The sequence below is a fragment of the Cydia fagiglandana genome, chromosome Z (genome assembly GCF_963556715.1).
Source record: "Cydia fagiglandana chromosome Z, ilCydFagi1.1, whole genome shotgun sequence".
Classification (NCBI taxonomy): Eukaryota; Metazoa; Arthropoda; class Insecta; order Lepidoptera; family Tortricidae; genus Cydia; species Cydia fagiglandana.
The window spans coordinates 21,621,427-21,640,597 of record NC_085959.1 but is presented as its reverse complement, the minus strand read 5'-3'; the positions used below and the strand labels follow the sequence as shown (position 1 = coordinate 21,640,597).

The 19,171-nt window shown below is 38.3% G+C and overlaps 1 long non-coding RNA gene across 1 annotated transcript; it reads left to right on the top strand.

Annotated features, from left to right (window-relative positions):
- Positions 1 to 3,296: 3,296 nt before the first annotated feature.
- Positions 3,297 to 5,727, top strand: LOC134678874 (uncharacterized). Its single transcript, XR_010100256.1, has 2 exons — positions 3,297 to 3,528; positions 5,501 to 5,727. It is a non-coding gene; the product is annotated as an uncharacterized LOC134678874 (long non-coding RNA).
- The last annotated feature ends 13,444 nt before the right edge of the window (positions 5,728 to 19,171 follow it).

Here is a 19,171-nt window from a genome sequence, read left to right as displayed (position 1 = left end):
TCCAGTGGTATATATTGATCGCCGCCACATATAGTTAGTGATAGTCGTGCGATAGAGATAGGAACAGGCGGGTTAATCTACGAAGTTCTTCGTGATTAGCGTCCTTACTTTATAGAGCGATGAAAATAATTACCATCGTCACAATATGAATGCTACTGACATTCCAACAAAATCGGATTAGTAGGTATATATACCTACTCGTGCAAGCAATGATCGTGCATTTTCCAGCATTTTTGGTACAGCAGAGTGGTGTTAACGGAATTGTTACAGATAATTTCAACTGAAATGGTAAGTTAAGGTAACGTAATTAACGCAAATTAATCATTAGAGTTGAAGTAATTTATACCAATTCCGTTAACACCACCCCGCTGCACCAAAAATGCTGGAAAATATGCGATGTCTGCCTATAAGCATGTTGGCTATGATTGCAACGTCCGGCTGTGTCTATTGTTTAAATAAAAGTTATCCGGATGACTCTGTACGCTGCGTTGGTACAGCGTCAAATTGTATCAGAGGACAATTTATTTTATTTGACGCTAACTAGACGCTAACGCACCAAAGTACGCAGTTCAGCACACTAGTACCTACGCAGCGCACAGCGTCAACCGGACCTTGAGCGAAGGCATTACTTAGCTAGCGAGCAGTTGTATTATGGAGGCAATTTTCACGTTAAAACTGCTTTATAACAAGTTGTCGAATATCACTTTTATATGTTTTAAAACAGTTAAAATTGTAAAGTAGTAGTATATGTGCAATGTTACCAAAGGCAATAAAATGCTCAAAATCAAAGGCGTGATTGTAGTAAGCAGCAGTTAATATTATGGCAGCAGATCGAAAATGAAAAGTATCAGTCCTTTTTACACAAAAGTAACGTCAACTAACGAAGGTTAATCTAACACCTACTCTACCTAGATATCAAATAGCACTAACTAATGAAGTCGTAGGTAAGTACTATGAGTATAAGTACCTACATAACAAGCATGGCCCAAAAATACGTTATAATTTTTTAGGGTTCTGTACCCAAAGGGTAAAAACGGGACCCTAAGACTCCACTGTCCGTCTGTCTGTCACCAGGGCTGTATCTCATCAGCCGTGATAGCCAGACTGTTGAAATATTCATAGAAGTTTTTCATTTTTTATTTTGTTTCTGTGGCCGCTATTACAAATAAATACATGTTAATATGGTACACCGAATTCATCTATTCAAATAAAAAGAAACTATTTTATTTTGTAATATCTATTCAAATAAATGTGATTGACTGATTTATCATCAGTAGTTTGTCAGTAGAGAATCATAAGTGAACGTAAGAGCGCGAATGATCGTTTTACTTTAATCTAGTATTGTATACTGTTATAAAGAACTAGTTACCTAATTTGTGATCAATTTCGAAGTCAATAGCTGTATTTCAAAATTAATTTATTCACGTTGAGTTTTATTTAATATTTTAATTTAAATATTAATTTATTGCATGTGTCGATATAATAAGTCTTTAGACGTAGAAAACGCATTGTATAGATGTTATTGTATTTGGAAATGAATAAAAGAAATAAAATACCAATTTTTTATTTTTCGTTCTAAGTATTTTTCACTATTCCCGGCAAAATTATATTTTATCGACTAGGTATCTCTGTCGCAGCCAACTTGTTAAATTAGCCAGCTAATTAGTCTACAGAGGGCCTACCGTGAACCACGTTTGACATGTTGCCTCTCTATCGCACTTGTTAATTCGTTCGTAAGTGTGACAGGAAGGCAACACGTCGAACGTGGTTTGCGGTAGACCCTCAGCTACTACCTACCTACACGATCGTTAACAGAATACTTCCTAACGAACTCTCGTAAGTAGGTACCTAACTAACTTCGCAGCGCTTTCGCTCACACCACATGCACCTACACATACACAGGGTGGCCAAAGATAAGTGCATTACCGTTGCCAGGAAGGTTTACGGATTATACTGAGCAACTTTTACTATGGGACCAACCCCGAAATCGCGAAAAATTTGGCTGTTTCTTACATTTTGGCTGGTCCATTTTCTGTGGGATGTTAAATTTTTTTTTCGCGATTGCGGCGTTGGTCCCGTAGTAAAAGTTGCTCAGTATAATCCCAAATCCTCTCTGGCAACGGTAATGCACTTATTTTATGGCCACCATGTACGGGATGTCGGTAATCAGGTAGTAAGTGTAGTAACACAGAATAACTAATAGTACTACCGTGTAGTAATCCGAAAACTGGTTTATAAGGTTCTGTTCAGGGCTCTTATCTAAGCTCCTCTAAACACCATAAAAAATAAGCCCTTTTGAAAAGACACTCCTCATTTATCACTTATTAGTATTAATATATGAGTTAGTTATCTTCTCTCCCTTTAATATTTTTAGTGTTCCGTACAAAACTTTGTTTACGGAACACTTATGGGATCACTTCGGTCTTGCAAATCAGTTATTTTTCTATTCAAGTATGTACATATATAAGAATTTCGCCTAATCTCCTGATCGGTGGTTTAGAACCACTAGCGCCCTCTCTTCAATCGGTGAGTGAAATAAAAAGAGCTGACTTCAACCAACGCTATCACCCCAGATAACGCCATCTAACGATTAACTTCATAGGGTTTTTTTTTATATTTAAGTTTAATTTTATTGTTTGTAGTAAGATGGCGTAGTGAATTAGTTACAGATTCGATAAGGTATTCGCTCATATTATTTTATATATCTAGATCTGAATCGGTAGGTATAACTGTAAAACAAAGATATATATAGGTATTATGTAAACTCAAAATCGTGCCCCCGATTTAAACAACTCAAAAAGATGGCGCTCTGTATTTCCAAATGTTTTTATTGTACCTACATTAACTTTTGATAACCGGAGTAGGTACCTACAGTCAGCAGCAGAAATTGCTAAGCGGGCGGTGTTCAAAATAATGATGACACGTTCTTATTCTCTTAACAATAACGTCGCGTCAAGATCATTTTGAACGCCTCGCCCGCTCTGTTATTTCTGCTGCTCACTGTACCTACATACCTAATGTACGGAGCTGTTGAGCACGAATTGGTTGACTATTTACACTAAAATGTATTATTTTTTTGTCAAAGGACAAGTAATCTACTTTTACAAACAAGTATAAATATAAAATCATGAGCGTTAGCCTGGCGGCCAAGCAACTCGTCGGGTATGTCATGACTTTGGTCATGACTTGGTCATGACCCTATTTATTGACCTTCACGACTACTGCAATACTGGCACGCTACAATTGTATTAACTATGAACACTAAAATTGTAAAACTGACAGATGCCTAACCGACAGCAACTCGATTTGAGCTTGTCAGATTTGGAGACTACCTACGTCTGAAAAAGTATAAGTATATTATTTGTTGCAAATGTTCTCTCGTTTAGGCCTTCGTTCCCTTGTTGGAGGTGCGACATGCTGCAGAAGACTCGTGAAGATCACAAACGGACCGCCAGTTATGAGCGTGAGGCGACATAGCGAAACTCCTCCACAACCGTTCGATAACATGCCCTTTAAAATTAAGACTCGGTAAGATAAGAACAGTAAGGAGCGATTCATTATTATTAAGACAGGAATCAAGAACGTTTGTTTATATGTTGGCGGTCGATCGTAAGATCAGGCATATTGTGAGATTCCTAGGCATATCGTGAAACGTGAAAATCTTTGACTCGTTCCCTGAGTCGACGGAGCCCCGCGTACTAATTCTGGGCAGTTGGCCCTTCGGGCATCTGAAGCAACCTAACGAACCTATCCTACCTATAATATTGGTTTAATGTGACTATCGTCAAAACATTACACAGGAACATTACGATCTGCCTGATGTTACGATCGGCCGCCGACATATATACGTACAGTTGACGTCAAAGATATGTTTTACACTATTGCACCTTCTTTATAATAAAGTTAAGGCCTGAAATTTAACACAAGTGCCACTAAGTGCTACGAGTTACGCTCGTAGCGCGTAGCCACGCCTTTGCCGTATGGAGCGCGTAGTCGCAACGACAGTATAGGTATCGGACAGTCGGGTTCTTGGCGCTGAATGTGTTAAAGATATCTTAGACGTCGACTGTACATTTCTCGCAGCTGGCTGCAGTTAATAGTGATTATAATTGCTACAGTACTCCCAGGCGGGCTGAATGAAACCCAACTCTACCAAGGAAATGTGTACTTGACCGCATGTAAAATGAAGTTTTTTTTAATACGTTTAGTGAGTTTTTACAAATGCCACGCTCATGGTGTCTCTAGCAGCTACAATATCGACTGACGTAGTCTATCTAGAGGCTTGACAATGTGAAGTCAATTAGACAAATGTTACCTATTGCGAAAAGATAATGTAATAAGGAGCAGTGGTGGCCGAGGGGATATGATGTCTGACTTTCAATCCGGAGGTCGCGGGTTCAAATCCTCGCTCGTACCAATGAGTTTTTCGGAACTTATGTACGAAATATCATTTGATATTTACCACTAGCTTTTCGGTGAAGGAAATCATCGTGAGGAAACCTGCATACATCTGCGAAGAAATTCATAGGTGTATGTGAAGTCCCCAATCCGCATTGGGCTAGCGTGGGGACTATAGCTAGGGTTGCCAGATGGTCGGGATTTGGCGGGATTCTCCCGATTTTTAGCATGTGTTCCCGATTCCCGACAAAGTGGAACTTGTCCCGAAAAACAGCTTCACGTTATAAAACAATAATTTCAAGTTCCGAACTGTCGCCGAGCAAGCGAGCTGACGTAGTGCCAATAATGTAAAATATCGTTGTTTTTAATATAATCACTTTAATATGAATGTATTTTTTTTTTCCCGAATTAAGTCCCAAAATCCCGAAAAATAGATATTATTTCCCGATATTAGCGCCTTTCGATCTGGCAACCCTAACTATAGCCCAAGCCCTCTTGCGCATGAGATGAGGCCTGTGCTCAGCAGTGGGACGTATATAGGCTGAAATGATGATGATGATGATGAATGTAATAAGTAATAAGGTATAATTTGGATTATCTAATTAAAATTTAAAAGGCCTGTGCACACCGGCTTGCGTGTGCGTGACGTGCACGTGTGCGTGCGCAAAAATGTTGGAGCTGCACACGCACACGTCACGCAAGCGGTGTGCCGTCTCTCATAAGGATCTGTATACTACAACGCCGCACGCGCACGTGCACGTCACGCACACGCAACCGGTGTGCCCAGGCCTGAAATCAGATATGTATGTTCAAAAACCAGAAAACTGGTAAAGACGACGCTAGACAAAAAAAAATAGTCTCGGTGGAGTATAGGTACCAAGTACTATTATTTATTCTGTGGAATAGGCATGTTAATGCTTAATATCACAGGCAACCTTCCATTATTCTATGTGCGTATTTTTTGATATCCACAAATTATTTAAAAAAAAGTGCCGCTTGAAAATGCACATTCATTTAAAAGGTTTATCTCTACTTATCATGGTCAAATTTTATCGTGTACAGTCTTCATGTTGGCACTTATAGGTAATACTTTTAATTTCAGATTTGCAGCAACAGTTTTCTTTGCGGTATTCTTTGGACTTGGTTTATGGGCACCCCTGATTATTGTGTGGTATTCAATGGCCAAAAAGTGTATGTAATTAATACAAATATAGGGACATTCTGTTTCCCAACTATTAATGGTTTAGTAGGTTGTAAAGTAGCTTTTACGACTTGTTTCATTGTCATTATATTTTTATTATGTATTTATTAAAAAGTAATTGAGACCCACTAAGTGTTTTAATTTGAAAAAGCAAATCTCAAAAACCCTTTGTAAAAAAAAAAACAAACAAACAATATAGGTTGCAACTAAACGTTACCTAAGGGCATCGCAAAAATTTCTAGCCAATAATCGTATCTTACTGTAAATCATCCAGGCCATGGGGGCTATTCATAAATTACGTCATTTCAAATTGTTGGGGGTGGGGGGGGTCTGGACATCGGATGACGGCAGCATGACGTACCAAGGAGGAAAAGGGGTCATTCGAAGCATGATTTTTAGGGGCGGGGGTCAAAAATAGATGACGTAATTTATGAACAGCCCCATGGACTCGCTCATACACACAAAACATTTTCTCCTATCCACCTATTTAGTATGTGTGTTGGTCAAAAATGGTGGGTTCGACCACAATCGGGCAAGATAGAGCAGAAAAACACATAACTAAAACTATAACTCTATAAAATATAACTAAAACTTCTCTCATAGTATCCTTATTATAATAGGTAGTCAGACAAGAAGTTAGGTATCAAATAGGGTTGCCAGATGGTCGGGATTTGGCGGGATTCTCCCGATTTTTAGCATGTGTTCCCGATTCCCGACAAAGTGAAACTTGTCCCGAAAAACAGCTTCACGTTATAAAACAACAATTTCAAGTTCCGAACTGTCGCCGAGCAAGCGAACTGACGTAGTGCCAATAATGTAAAATATCGTTGTTTTTAATATAATCACTTTAATATGAATGTTTTTTTTTTCCCGAATTAAGCCCCTAAATCCCGAAAAATAGATATTGTTTCCCGATATTAGCGCCTTTCTATCTGGCAACCCTAGTATCAAATAGTAACAAAACCAATTGCAAAATTTGGCAAGAGTCGTTTCGTCAGTGGAGCACAGGCAGAGAAAATCATATTCTTATGTAAACTCAAAATGAGGGATGAGGTATTCTTTGCAAAACTAAAAACCAATAAATATCAACAATTTTTAGGTTTCCTCAAAGGGAAAAAATGGAACCATTTTGGGATCACTTTGCTGTTCGTCTGTCTGTCTGTAAAAACCCACTAGGTGTTGTCGTGAGGCATGTTAAGCTGTATCTCAACAATAATAGTGTTGCAATTAAATGAAATTTGACACACAATCTGTATAAAATTAATAGTGTTTGAATTCGAAATAAAGCTTAATTTATAATTCCATAGGTACCGTCTAATATGTAAGTACTTTAGTCTAGTACTGTAAACTTGCATATGTTGTTCAATTAAATAAACAAAAAAATCAAAAGAAGAATTCTCATTTGAAATCTTCAGAAATCACCTCAAAACAAATTGGAGCCCAATAAAGCAAAAGACTGAGCACAGTACGGTATCTCATTGAGTATGGGGAGCAAACTACTAAAAGAAGGGAAAGACACACGGGACTCAGCACTGCAGGGGGAAAACTCACACCTTTCAGAATTGACCTGGAGACCTAGAACCTGAAAGCATGGCAGGAGAGTAAGAGTCGTGCCTGCCTGTGAGGGTTTAGATTACATGATATGTAATTATGGTTTACAATTAGTGTTGTGAATATGCTCATTTCGAGACTTAAAGACTCGAACCCTTAAGACTCTCGAGGCTTAATGCCTCAACGATTTCTTACATCCATATGCATAAAATAAATACAATTCTCAAATATAGTTGAGTCTTCAAGACTTACGAATCTTGAAGGCTCGAGTTTAAGCCTAAAAATAAGCGTTATTCACAAAACTGTTTACAATGAAATAGAAGTAAAAATAATACTTAGAAATAAATAATGCAAACTTACTTTAAACACACTATATTTGATACAAGTACATTAAGCTACATATTTCAGAGACAGTTCAGGGCCATGACGGTGGGTCACATTCCTTGTGGTTGGGACCATACAAACAAGACTTGTCTCTGAAGTTGGTCATTCTCAACGTCTCCTGGTCGTCCACAAACTTGCCAATCAAGAAGCCGGTTAATGGAACTGCAAACCAGACATAGCGGGTTGTGATGCCAAACAATGCCATTTTAGTTTTGTTTCTGCAAGGCTTTCCACTGCTTGGTGTGACTGTAGTCCAGCCAGATAAGAGTTGCAGTGAGAGTCGGGAATGAGATGCTCACTAGGTTCCTTTTCAGGAACTTGAGTATCGCCATATAACTGTAACAATAAAAGTAGTTTCCCTATAGTCGCACCAATAAAACTCTGCAGGGGATTAGATAGCCCATGCAGTGTAAGTGTTATTTATATGTCATAATTTCATAGCAGTTTGACGTTTAAAATGACACTTGCACTGCGTGGGCTATCAAAATCGCTGCAGACTTTTTACGGTCTAACTCTAATATATCTCAATTTGAATAAAGATCTTTTAAAATTGATAACATTAATAATTGATTGACATTGATTTTTAATATTGATTGATTGATAGATTTTGAAATTTAACATGTTAATGTGTGCATTTCTTTTCTTGTAGGTAGATATAAGGAATAGAAGTAGCGTACTTGACTTCATTATATAATACTGTGCAAGAGACCAAAGCTGCACTCACGAATTTTAACAGACGATTATTGACGATAGCAATAAAAATTTTGGATACAGAATATAACTAATACTTTCTAAACAGTAATAAAGAATACAATAAATTTATAACATTCGAAGAATCTAGAAGTTATGAGGTTACCAATCCATTTTGTTTGATATAAATTTAAAAAGAAGGAACATAGCACACGATTGCAGTTAATTTGTTAAGATAGACAAAATGTAAATGATATAAACTTATATGGACAAAAACTCACTTAACACATGCGAAACTCGCACAGAAAAATCTATAGCTACTGCTGAAATTCACAAAAGGACAAACAGCACAGCAAATTAAGTTTGACGTTTATTTTGACATTGGCAGCGAATTTGACGGAATGCAACTATATTTTTCTGTTCATTCAATGAGAATAAAGCCCGTACTACACAGCTCTGGCGACCAAGCTTTCGACGGTCCAAGGTTGGTTCAATGTCAACTAAGTTTAGTCGGGCGGGGTGTACAGTCGCCATCAGATATATCGGAGCGGCCAAGGTGTTCACAATATCTGAGCACGCGCTCTAACGCCAAGCGCGCACCACGACTTTTTGTCGCGCGATAATTTAGTCGCAAAAATGTAACGTATGTGTTTATATGGCAGTGCGCGCATATGCGACAAAAAAATCGCAGCGATTTTAAAATTGTGATTTGTCACATTTTTCCGCGACTGCTCGCGACGCGATTGTCGCAAAGTCAATTGCAGCATATGGAGTTGTATGGCCCCGCGCGCACTGCGATAATAAAATCGCACCCCGGACCTCAGTCGGCATTTCGCTCTCCAAGCGTCAACATATCGGAACCTGCTTCTCCAATGGAGTTACAAGATAAGACGCTAGATGTTGATCGTTTAATTATAGAATTAGAAGTAGATCACGTTTATGGCATAAATACTCAAAGTCATACAGCGATTGCATATTGTTTCACGACAAGCGACTGGTACGAAATCCATGTCGAGAATGAACAAATCGTCGACTTTTTATCGCAGTGCGCGCTGTGAATTTTCTGCGATATATTACAGCGCGATTCTAAAATCGTGTCGCAAAAATTAAAATCGTGGTGCGCGCTTGGCCTAACTCCCTGACAATAAAGGCGAGTTCAGATATTTGTGAGCACATTGGTCGCTCCGATATATCTGATGGCGACTGTAATAGAATTTTGGTTTCTTTTTCTTACACCCCGACTAAGGCCTTTTTTACACAGTTTGGTTGACCAGCGAATGCTTTTTTTATGAGAAGATTGATGTCGTGCGGCCGCAGGGGCCACGTCTAATGCCGGCTACATACGTAACGATAAATCGTTGCGATAAAACTGTGCAGTCCGACTGTGCGATAAATCGAACGTTCCTAGTGCCTCCACACGCCTCCGATATCGGCGTCGGTCGTCAGTTCTCCGCAGAAGCTCACGCAAGAAACATGTTATCCATGTCATCAAAGTTAATATGGAAGTTTAGTTTTCTTAAATTTTCTAATGTTCCGCGCAACTTTCTTATTTTTTTTCTGTCATAAGAAACTTCTCCTGACAATAACCAAACAATATATGACAATGTATACAGGCAGAGAGTGTGGAACTGCATCTTACCGAGCATCTTGAATAGATTTTCAAAGGAATTACTAAAACTTATAGAAGGACGGACGAATAGACAAGCAAGAAATATTATTAAAAAATACCTAATTAAAATAAGAGGGCAGTATACCGAAATCACCGAATTATATGACCTATTATGCTATTATGTACCTATAAAAAATATTAATTATATATAAATATTTAAAATAAGACTCCTTAACTCAAAAAATCTTTTAAAGTTAAGATTAGTAGTTAAGACATGATATTATATGATATTATAACTTATAACTTGATATTATAATGATGTGCATATTTTACTGAAATAAACAGTTTAAATTTAAATTTATTTATTTTTTGCTTGACCAACTTTAAGACAAAAAGAATTTGCGAAATTGGTCCAGCCGTTCACGCGTGATGATGTGACCAAGAGAAATATGGATTCATTTTTATATTTTTCATTACATTTTTCATTATTTACTTGAGGAACGAACGTGCGCACACAAGCAAGCTACGTGAAGTACTGCCGAAATGACCGATCGCCATCCACACGCAACGATAAAACTGTGCAGTTCGTTTCGACAACGATTTTTCTGATATAATTTGCAACTGCCACCGATCAACGATTTATCGTAACGATTTGTCATACACACGGTTCGATTTATCTGCACAGTCGGACTGCACAGTTTTATCGCAACGATTTATCGTTACGTATGTAGCCGGCATAAAGCGCCCTCCAGACTATGCGCGTGAATCGCGGGCGAAGCCGCGAACGCAAGTGTGGCGTCGATTTCGCAGATTGTTCACGCCTTCGCGCCTTGTTCTCCGTTTTTTGTCGGTATTTCGGCCCGCGTCAAAGGAGACGCGAAGCGCGAACTTGTAAGACTCCACATTACACAATATTTTGGCTCCTCTGTGGCAAGATAAATATGAATTAAATTATGATTATATTATATTAAGCAGCTATATTTTACGGTTTCACAAGAAAACAAAAGGGAAAAACAGCTAAATCACGTATGATGCCATAGATAACTAACAGTTAAACTCGATCAGCTGATGCTTTTCCGCCATCTTGCCGCAAACCAAACTGCGAAATCGCCGTGAAGTGTGCGAGTGTGGAGTCATACGTCAACTTCGTGATATATTATGTTCGCTCCGCGACGTAGCGGCGCGATTCACGCACATAGTCTGGAGGGGGCTTAATACTACTTTTTGGGCCACGTCACCACCGAAAACAAAAAGGAAAAGAAAATTACAGAAATGAGATTGAAAAAAAAAACAAGAATAAAGAAGAGATGTTAATGTTGAGCAAGACAATGACGCTATTTACAGTTTTTTTTCTAATAAACAGCAAACTCCTGTAGGTTTCTTTCCCAGTGGGAGTGACGAGAGTAGTATTTAGTAGTACCCCACAGGTCACAGGTTTGCGCAATGCAAGCCTCATACTACACATTTGGAATCAAGTTAGAATAGAATTCGGGACCTTCCGTTGCCAACCGTGAATTCGTCTCAAACGCCAAGTTGGCTCATCGATTTCGACTAGTACCGATTATAACCGATATTACTGATACCAACTAATACAATCGAGGTGCGTTATTGTGCTAAGAAAATATCACCATAAATCTAAAATTATGGATTAAATTGGAGATTGATGCCAATTTTTTTTTTACTATTTCTAATCCAATCGGTCGTTTGATCATTCCGTCTGGAATGTCCTTTAACCGGTTAGACCAAGAAAAGTCTACAACGATTTTGATAGCATACGCAGTGCTATCTAGTGTTATTTATAACGTCATAATTCCATAGAAGTTTCAAAATTAGAGATGTAACAGATAGTTGTTTGGCCGGATACCGGATATTCGTCCTAAACATCGGCCAGATGTCTGGTATCCGGCCGCCGAATATTCGGCCAGCGGAACTATACCTACATTTTTGTTTTTCAGGTACGCATTCTGCAGATTTGACCTGTTTCCTAGTAAACGTTCGCGCGGACTCATTTCTAGATACGAAATGAGTGCACGTGCAAGTCAGTGGAATGATTAAATTGTTTTAAAATAATAAACAGGTACGAATATGACCGTGTCTGTTTCTTAAATCCAATTGGTTTACTCTGAAATCAAGCAATGTTACTATCCGGTATCCGGCCGGATAGTAGGTCACTATCCAGTATTCGGCCGAATAGTAAAATAATGGCCGGATAGGCCAGATACCGGATAGTAACCGGATATCCGGTGCATCTCTAATCAAAATCGTTGCAGAGTCTTCTTGGTCTAGCTCTACAAGATGTGGCTTAAGAGGTTATTAAATCTACCCTTTCACCGGACACTACAACGATTCTGTGTGTGACTGTGTGATAGTTGCACTGCGTACCTATACTATCAAAGTCGTTACAGACTTTTTTTGGTATAACCACAGAATAATTAATAGTACTACCTAGGGTTGCCAGATGGTCGGGATTTGGCGGGATTCTCCCGATTTTTAGCATGTGTTCCCGATTCCCGACAAAGTGAAACTTGTCCCGAAAAACAGCTTCACGTTATAAAACAACAATTTCAAGTTCCGAACTGTCGCCGAGCAAGCGAACTGACGTAGTGCCAATAATGTAAAATATCGTTGTTTTTAATATAATCACTTTAATATGAATGTTTTTTTTTTCCCGAATTAAGCCCCTAAATCCCGAAAAATAGATATTGTTTCCCGATATTAGCGCCTTTCTATCTGGCAACCCTAGTATCAAATAGTAACAAAACCAATTGCAAAATTTGGCAAGAGTCGTTTCGTCAGTGGAGCACAGGCAGAGAAAATCATATTCTTATGTAAACTCAAAATGAGGGATGAGGTATTCTTTGCAAAACTAAAAACCAATAAATATCAACAATTTTTAGGTTTCCTCAAAGGGAAAAAATGGAACCATTTTGGGATCACTTTGCTGTTCGTCTGTCTGTCTGTAAAAACCCACTAGGTGTTGTCGTGAGGCATGTTAAGCTGTATCTCAACAATAATAGTGTTGCAATTAAATGAAATTTGACACACAATCTGTATAAAATTAATAGTGTTTGAATTCGAAATAAAGCTTAATTTATAATTCCATAGGTACCGTCTAATATGTAAGTACTTTAGTCTAGTACTGTAAACTTGCATATGTTGTTCAATTAAATAAACAAAAAAATCAAAAGAAGAATTCTCATTTGAAATCTTCAGAAATCACCTCAAAACAAATTGGAGCCCAATAAAGCAAAAGACTGAGCACAGTACGGTATCTCATTGAGTATGGGGAGCAAACTACTAAAAGAAGGGAAAGACACACGGGACTCAGCACTGCAGGGGGAAAACTCACACCTTTCAGAATTGACCTGGAGACCTAGAACCTGAAAGCATGGCAGGAGAGTAAGAGTCGTGCCTGCCTGTGAGGGTTTAGATTACATGATATGTAATTATGGTTTACAATTAGTGTTGTGAATATGCTCATTTCGAGACTTAAAGACTCGAACCCTTAAGACTCTCGAGGCTTAATGCCTCAACGATTTCTTACATCCATATGCATAAAATAAATACAATTCTCAAATATAGTTGAGTCTTCAAGACTTACGAATCTTGAAGGCTCGAGTTTAAGCCTAAAAATAAGCGTTATTCACAAAACTGTTTACAATGAAATAGAAGTAAAAATAATACTTAGAAATAAATAATGCAAACTTACTTTAAACACACTATATTTGATACAAGTACATTAAGCTACATATTTCAGAGACAGTTCAGGGCCATGACGGTGGGTCACATTCCTTGTGGTTGGGACCATACAAACAAGACTTGTCTCTGAAGTTGGTCATTCTCAACGTCTCCTGGTCGTCCACAAACTTGCCAATCAAGAAGCCGGTTAATGGAACTGCAAACCAGACATAGCGGGTTGTGATGCCAAACAATGCCATTTTAGTTTTGTTTCTGCAAGGCTTTCCACTGCTTGGTGTGACTGTAGTCCAGCCAGATAAGAGTTGCAGTGAGAGTCGGGAATGAGATGCTCACTAGGTTCCTTTTCAGGAACTTGAGTATCGCCATATAACTGTAACAATAAAAGTAGTTTCCCTATAGTCGCACCAATAAAACTCTGCAGGGGATTAGATAGCCCATGCAGTGTAAGTGTTATTTATATGTCATAATTTCATAGCAGTTTGACGTTTAAAATGACACTTGCACTGCGTGGGCTATCAAAATCGCTGCAGACTTTTTACGGTCTAACTCTAATATATCTCAATTTGAATAAAGATCTTTTAAAATTGATAACATTAATAATTGATTGACATTGATTTTTAATATTGATTGATTGATAGATTTTGAAATTTAACATGTTAATGTGTGCATTTCTTTTCTTGTAGGTAGATATAAGGAATAGAAGTAGCGTACTTGACTTCATTATATAATACTGTGCAAGAGACCAAAGCTGCACTCACGAATTTTAACAGACGATTATTGACGATAGCAATAAAAATTTTGGATACAGAATATAACTAATACTTTCTAAACAGTAATAAAGAATACAATAAATTTATAACATTCGAAGAATCTAGAAGTTATGAGGTTACCAATCCATTTTGTTTGATATAAATTTAAAAAGAAGGAACATAGCACACGATTGCAGTTAATTTGTTAAGATAGACAAAATGTAAATGATATAAACTTATATGGACAAAAACTCACTTAACACATGCGAAACTCGCACAGAAAAATCTATAGCTACTGCTGAAATTCACAAAAGGACAAACAGCACAGCAAATTAAGTTTGACGTTTATTTTGACATTGGCAGCGAATTTGACGGAATGCAACTATATTTTTCTGTTCATTCAATGAGAATAAAGCCCGTACTACACAGCTCTGGCGACCAAGCTTTCGACGGTCCAAGGTTGGTTCAATGTCAACTAAGTTTAGTCGGGCGGGGTGTACAGTCGCCATCAGATATATCGGAGCGGCCAAGGTGTTCACAATATCTGAGCACGCGCTCTAACGCCAAGCGCGCACCACGACTTTTTGTCGCGCGATAATTTAGTCGCAAAAATGTAACGTATGTGTTTATATGGCAGTGCGCGCATATGCGACAAAAAAATCGCAGCGATTTTAAAATTGTGATTTGTCACATTTTTCCGCGACTGCTCGCGACGCGATTGTCGCAAAGTCAATTGCAGCATATGGAGTTGTATGGCCCCGCGCGCACTGCGATAATAAAATCGCACCCCGGACCTCAGTCGGCATTTCGCTCTCCAAGCGTCAACATATCGGAACCTGCTTCTCCAATGGAGTTACAAGATAAGACGCTAGATGTTGATCGTTTAATTATAGAATTAGAAGTAGATCACGTTTATGGCATAAATACTCAAAGTCATACAGCGATTGCATATTGTTTCACGACAAGCGACTGGTACGAAATCCATGTCGAGAATGAACAAATCGTCGACTTTTTATCGCAGTGCGCGCTGTGAATTTTCTGCGATATATTACAGCGCGATTCTAAAATCGTGTCGCAAAAATTAAAATCGTGGTGCGCGCTTGGCCTAACTCCCTGACAATAAAGGCGAGTTCAGATATTTGTGAGCACATTGGTCGCTCCGATATATCTGATGGCGACTGTAATAGAATTTTGGTTTCTTTTTCTTACACCCCGACTAAGGCCTTTTTTACACAGTTTGGTTGACCAGCGAATGCTTTTTTTATGAGAAGATTGATGTCGTGCGGCCGCAGGGGCCACGTCTAATGCCGGCTACATACGTAACGATAAATCGTTGCGATAAAACTGTGCAGTCCGACTGTGCGATAAATCGAACGTTCCTAGTGCCTCCACACGCCTCCGATATCGGCGTCGGTCGTCAGTTCTCCGCAGAAGCTCACGCAAGAAACATGTTATCCATGTCATCAAAGTTAATATGGAAGTTTAGTTTTCTTAAATTTTCTAATGTTCCGCGCAACTTTCTTATTTTTTTTCTGTCATAAGAAACTTCTCCTGACAATAACCAAACAATATATGACAATGTATACAGGCAGAGAGTGTGGAACTGCATCTTACCGAGCATCTTGAATAGATTTTCAAAGGAATTACTAAAACTTATAGAAGGACGGACGAATAGACAAGCAAGAAATATTATTAAAAAATACCTAATTAAAATAAGAGGGCAGTATACCGAAATCACCGAATTATATGACCTATTATGCTATTATGTACCTATAAAAAATATTAATTATATATAAATATTTAAAATAAGACTCCTTAACTCAAAAAATCTTTTAAAGTTAAGATTAGTAGTTAAGACATGATATTATATGATATTATAACTTATAACTTGATATTATAATGATGTGCATATTTTACTGAAATAAACAGTTTAAATTTAAATTTATTTATTTTTTGCTTGACCAACTTTAAGACAAAAAGAATTTGCGAAATTGGTCCAGCCGTTCACGCGTGATGATGTGACCAAGAGAAATATGGATTCATTTTTATATTTTTCATTACATTTTTCATTATTTACTTGAGGAACGAACGTGCGCACACAAGCAAGCTACGTGAAGTACTGCCGAAATGACCGATCGCCATCCACACGCAACGATAAAACTGTGCAGTTCGTTTCGACAACGATTTTTCTGATATAATTTGCAACTGCCACCGATCAACGATTTATCGTAACGATTTGTCATACACACGGTTCGATTTATCTGCACAGTCGGACTGCACAGTTTTATCGCAACGATTTATCGTTACGTATGTAGCCGGCATAAAGCGCCCTCCAGACTATGCGCGTGAATCGCGGGCGAAGCCGCGAACGCAAGTGTGGCGTCGATTTCGCAGATTGTTCACGCCTTCGCGCCTTGTTCTCCGTTTTTTGTCGGTATTTCGGCCCGCGTCAAAGGAGACGCGAAGCGCGAACTTGTAAGACTCCACATTACACAATATTTTGGCTCCTCTGTGGCAAGATAAATATGAATTAAATTATGATTATATTATATTAAGCAGCTATATTTTACGGTTTCACAAGAAAACAAAAGGGAAAAACAGCTAAATCACGTATGATGCCATAGATAACTAACAGTTAAACTCGATCAGCTGATGCTTTTCCGCCATCTTGCCGCAAACCAAACTGCGAAATCGCCGTGAAGTGTGCGAGTGTGGAGTCATACGTCAACTTCGTGATATATTATGTTCGCTCCGCGACGTAGCGGCGCGATTCACGCACATAGTCTGGAGGGGGCTTAATACTACTTTTTGGGCCACGTCACCACCGAAAACAAAAAGGAAAAGAAAATTACAGAAATGAGATTGAAAAAAAAAACAAGAATAAAGAAGAGATGTTAATGTTGAGCAAGACAATGACGCTATTTACAGTTTTTTTTCTAATAAACAGCAAACTCCTGTAGGTTTCTTTCCCAGTGGGAGTGACGAGAGTAGTATTTAGTAGTACCCCACAGGTCACAGGTTTGCGCAATGCAAGCCTCATACTACACATTTGGAATCAAGTTAGAATAGAATTCGGGACCTTCCGTTGCCAACCGTGAATTCGTCTCAAACGCCAAGTTGGCTCATCGATTTCGACTAGTACCGATTATAACCGATATTACTGATACCAACTAATACAATCGAGGTGCGTTATTGTGCTAAGAAAATATCACCATAAATCTAAAATTATGGATTAAATTGGAGATTGATGCCAATTTTTTTTTTACTATTTCTAATCCAATCGGTCGTTTGATCATTCCGTCTGGAATGTCCTTTAACCGGTTAGACCAAGAAAAGTCTACAACGATTTTGATAGCATACGCAGTGCTATCTAGTGTTATTTATAACGTCATAATTCCATAGAAGTTTCAAAATTAGAGATGTAACAGATAGTTGTTTGGCCGGATACCGGATATTCGTCCTAAACATCGGCCAGATGTCTGGTATCCGGCCGCCGAATATTCGGCCAGCGGAACTATACCTACATTTTTGTTTTTCAGGTACGCATTCTGCAGATTTGACCTGTTTCCTAGTAAACGTTCGCGCGGACTCATTTCTAGATACGAAATGAGTGCACGTGCAAGTCAGTGGAATGATTAAATTGTTTTAAAATAATAAACAGGTACGAATATGACCGTGTCTGTTTCTTAAATCCAATTGGTTTACTCTGAAATCAAGCAATGTTACTATCCGGTATCCGGCCGGATAGTAGGTCACTATCCAGTATTCGGCCGAATAGTAAAATAATGGCCGGATAGGCCAGATACCGGATAGTAACCGGATATCCGGTGCATCTCTAATCAAAATCGTTGCAGAGTCTTCTTGGTCTAGCTCTACAAGATGTGGCTTAAGAGGTTATTAAATCTACCCTTTCACCGGACACTACAACGATTCTGTGTGTGACTGTGTGATAGTTGCACTGCGTACCTATACTATCAAAGTCGTTACAGACTTTTTTTGGTATAACCACAGAATAATTAATAGTACTACCTAGGGTTGCCAGATGGTCGGGATTTGGCGGGATTCTCCCGATTTTTAGCATGTGTTCCCGATTCCCGACAAAGTGAAACTTGTCCCGAAAAACAGCTTCACGTTATAAAACAACAATTTCAAGTTCCGAACTGTCGCCGAGCAAGCGAACTGACGTAGTGCCAATAATGTAAAATATCGTTGTTTTTAATATAATCACTTTAATATGAATGTTTTTTTTTCCCGAATTAAGCCCCTAAATCCCGAAAAATAGATATTGTTTCCCGATATTAGCGCCTTTCTATCTGGCAACCCTAGTATCAAATAGTAACAAAACCAATTGCAAAATTTGGCAAGAGTCGTTTCGTCAGTGGAGCACAGGCAGAGAAAATCATATTCTTATGTAAACTCAAAATGAGGGATGAGGTATTCTTTGCAAAACTAAAAACCAATAAATATCAACAATTTTTAGGTTTCCTCAAAGGGAAAAAATGGAACCATTTTGGGATCACTTTGCTGTTCGTCTGTCTGTCTGTAAAAACCCACTAGGTGTTGTCGTGAGGCATGTTAAGCTGTATCTCAACAATAATAGTGTTGCAATTAAATGAAATTTGACACACAATCTGTATAAAATTAATAGTGTTTGAATTCGAAATAAAGCTTAATTTATAATTCCATAGGTACCGTCTAATATGTAAGTACTTTAGTCTAGTACTGTAAACTTGCATATGTTGTTCAATTAAATAAACAAAAAAATCAAAAGAAGAATTCTCATTTGAAATCTTCAGAAATCACCTCAAAACAAATTGGAGCCCAATAAAGCAAAAGACTGAGCACAGTACGGTATCTCATTGAGTATGGGGAGCAAACTACTAAAAGAAG